The sequence below is a fragment of the Melozone crissalis genome, unplaced genomic scaffold, assembly GCF_028551555.1.
Source record: "Melozone crissalis strain CALT ecotype California unplaced genomic scaffold, PUWL_Pcris_2 ptg000109l_1, whole genome shotgun sequence".
Taxonomy (NCBI): Eukaryota; Metazoa; Chordata; class Aves; order Passeriformes; family Passerellidae; genus Melozone; species Melozone crissalis.
In genome coordinates, this window is record NW_026535886.1 from 758,742 (window position 1) to 762,613 (window position 3,872).

Sequence of the window (3,872 nt, forward strand, 5' to 3'; positions counted from 1 at the left end):
GAGGGCTCCAGCTCCCCACCATGGCCAGTGGCTGAGCTCAGCTGAGAGTCAGGATAAAACCCTCTTTGTCACCTCTGGTGATGTGGGGAAAGGACAGAAAGCCACATAAATTATTTGTACGCAAGGGGAGTGCATTGCCATTTCCAGCTTTGAAATTCTCCTTTGGCTTAAAGAGGATAATAGCAAAGTCTCTTTGGTCACCATCTACTTCAGTGCCACGAGCACAGAGTTATCATGACAGTGGTGGGCATTTTTATGGAGACTCCAAGGCCTCTTGCCATTGTTATTTTTGTCTATTTGAGATGGATTCTGCAAGTTGAGGTTTGAATAGTTCCAAGTCAGTGTCTTATGTTTCTAAATACCATCTTGCAAAAGCAGAATGAGCTCTCTCCCTCTGACTTGTCAGCGTGTGAGAGCTTGGTTCCACATGAACCATACTGGATAATGATCAGCCGATGTCTTGCCAATCTACACTGTAATTCCTTGGCCTGAGGAGTATCAGAAAGACCTGCTGAGCTCCGTGGACACTGTCAGCTGCATGGAAGTGAGCATCCTTGGCCTTGCTGAAGAAACTGGAGCTCAGCGTAGGTTAGATGTTCTTGAGCAGGATAAAGGCTGGAATCCTCAGGGGTTTCCAGAGGCCTGCATGCCCAGAGGGACTGAGTTCTGGGGAGCAGCTGGATGTTTCTGCACATCATGGAAAGGGATTGCCAGACAGCTCAAGCCTCACCACAGGCAAACACTCCCCAGCTCTTCTCAGGCAACATTTGCTTTGGGTTTCAAGTTGTTCCCACTTATCTGTCAGTGAAGATGCGCCTCAAACTACAAGGCAAGCCTCTCAGAACTGGTGTTACATTTCCAGAAATGAAGAAAGGAAACCCAAACTCAAGAAAGTTGCTAAGGCACTGATTTTTAGAGAGGAACTTAACCCCCTGTGCAGTTTCTTCTCACTGGGAAACATGCCTGAAACCTGGGCATGAGGGTGTAAAGGCCACAGAGTCTCTTCTGCTTCTTGTGCAGTGCTGCTGAAACACTCAGTGACCGTGTTTCTCTCCTAGCCCAAAGCAACATTCTCCACATCACCAAGCCAGAGCCTGGTGATGTGGAGAGCCTGCCAAAACCTCCCATTTGTTTCCTGGCACTTTCTGGGATGGGCCTACCATTCATGCATTGACTTGTGTAGCCAAATGAGTAGAGGGTGACCGTAGGGATGGAACCTCTCCTTCTGATTTGACCATGAAAAGTTTTTCTTTTCCATGTAAGGAAAGCAGAATTTTTCAGACTGCTGAGAGACAGAGCTGCAGGTGGCTCCTGTGTGTCCCAGCAGGCGTTTTCATCCCAGTACATTTGTGCATGCATCTTAATGTGTCTGTGTTGAAGATGAGATTCCAAATGTTTGTTTCCTTGCCTGAGGAATACCTGGTGGATTTCCTTTCTTTCCTTGCAATTCCCATTGTTTTCAAGAACAAAGCAAAAAGCTTGATTGCTTTTGTTTTATGGCAGCTGTGCTTAAGAGACAAGAAGCACTGCAGAGATACTTTTCATATCCTAACCCTTGGATACAGTAGAGTTAGTATAGCAAAGTCCTTCTTCCAAAAAGCCTCTCAAGCTGGTATGAATCCTCAGAGAAGGAAATGTGCTTGTGCTGATGTAGTTCCCACTAACTAGGTCAGGCAATGAAATCAGCTGCCAAGGCAAGATCTGCAGGACAGTGGGAAAGCTGTGGCTGCATCGGAGTTTGGGTTTTTGGTTGGTAAAGGAAAGTCATCTCTGGGTCTCTGCCAGGGCAGAAACTGCCACTGCAGAGTGGAGCTTAATCAATGGGATCTGGGAGAGCAATGACAGATGGGAAAGAAGCAGGTGGAGCCTGGTGTCTCCTTTTTCCCCAGCCTCAACTCCTGATAGCCACAGGAGGAAGACAAAAGCTGCAGCAGCCCAACCTATTTTCATCTTGCCTGCGTGACTTCCTGAGCTGCTGCCTGCAGAGAGACGAGGCGCGGCGCTGGTCTGCCAAGGAGCTCCTGCAGGTAAAATGTGAAGGGGCTGCAGGTGAAACAGGCTCTGAGGGATGGGCTCCTCTTCCACTCAAGTCCAAGGCAGCAGATGAGCCCCCTTCCTCCTCACCTCCACTCTTGCTGCTCCTTAAATGAAAACAGTGAGGAATCCTAGACTGGGCTGGGTGGCAGGGCCCTGTAAAGGTCCTGTGGTGCAAGTGTCCTGCAATGAGCAGGGACCTCTTTAAAGAGATCAGGTTGCTCAGAGCCCTTTCCCACCGGAGCCAGAATGGTTGGAGGGATGGGGCACCTACAAGCTCTTGGGGCAAGCTGTGCCAGGGTTCCAGCATGCTCCAAGAAAACAAGTTATTCCTTAGACCTACTCTGATTAGATGCCCTTTGTGTTTAAAAATATTTGTCCATATCCTATTGTAACTGACCCTGTTAAAAAAGATGTCCCCCACTTTCTTCAAAGCCACTCTGAAATCTTGGAAAGTGGCAATAAAGTCTCCCTGGGGCCTGTTCTTCACAAAACTGAAAGACTCCAGCTCCCTCCCGCATTTCCTGAGAGGAGAGGCGCTCTGTCCTCTGACCGTTTCAGTCACCCTCTTTTGTAATTTGGTGGAGTGTTCAGTTTTATCTAATAGCAAAAGAATTGAAGTAGAGCAATGCAGGGTACAGAGACATGAAATGGTGGTGGAGGAACCCAAGGAAGCCAGTCCCAGCTGAGCAGTCAGAGATTTGGCTGTGGGCAGGAGGGGCTGTGGGGGGCTCACTCTGAGGGGCCCTGGTTTGTGTCCCCCAGCCCACCCTTAGAGGTTTCTGCCACGCAAACAGGGACAGCTGGGAGGGACTCCTCCCAGCCCCATCTGCTGCCTGGCACGCTCAAGCAGACGGGAACTGTGCCAGGGTTACTGCCAGGTTGTGTGGCAGAGAGGGAACTGCAGGGCCCAGTGCCACTGGGCTGGCCCTGCTGGGAAGGAAGGTGCCATCCAGCACACGAGGGGCAGGGCATGGAAAGGTAGACACTGCTCTCTGTCCCTGTGGGAATCAGCACAGTGCCTGTCTTTCAAAGGCAGGGACCCGTGTGAGTCATTGGAGTTTCCTGAAAGGAAGAAAACCCGGGGACAGAAAGCACCATTTCTAGAGCACTGGCAGGGCAAAAATCCCAACAAGATAAAGAAACCTGAATAAATGGATGAGTGGGATTCTGGGCCAGGTTTGCCTGTGATGGCAGGGTCCTGCACATGACTGCTGGGTAGCAGATGGTCCCACTGCTCCTCTTTCTGGGTCTTTTTAGGACCCAGAGCAATCCCAACTGAGCCTGTGAAGCACTGAGCTTGGAAAGTAATGGTTCACTATTCACTGTTCTTTGTCTTTTTGTTGTTTGGTTTGTTGTTTGTTTTTGGTTTATTTGTTTTGGTTTGGTTTTGGGTTTTTGGTTTGTGTTTTGTTTTCTTTTTTGTTTTTGTTTTTGTAGTCGGTTTTTTTTGGTTTTTTGTGGTTTTTTTTTGTTACCAGCATCCATTTGTAACATCAGCCGAGGCTGCATCCACCCTGGCACCACTCATCATCTCAGTGAAGAGGAGGATGGAGAAGCAAACAGTGCTATAATCATATCAGGACCATTTTCTCCATAGCCATCTTAGAGTAGGATTGTAGAGTAGGATTGTAGAGTAGGACTGTAGAGTAGGATTTAGAGTAGGATTTAGAGTAGGACTATGTGGAAAAAAAAGACTCTGCACAATTTAATGTGAATCAAGGAGAAGCCGTTAATTGTGCTTCTAAACATAGTTTATAATTAGTTCCTATCCTATAGCTTTCTGTAGTCATGCATTGTTTGGTTGCATCTTTTTCTTAATCTAATTGGTAGATGCT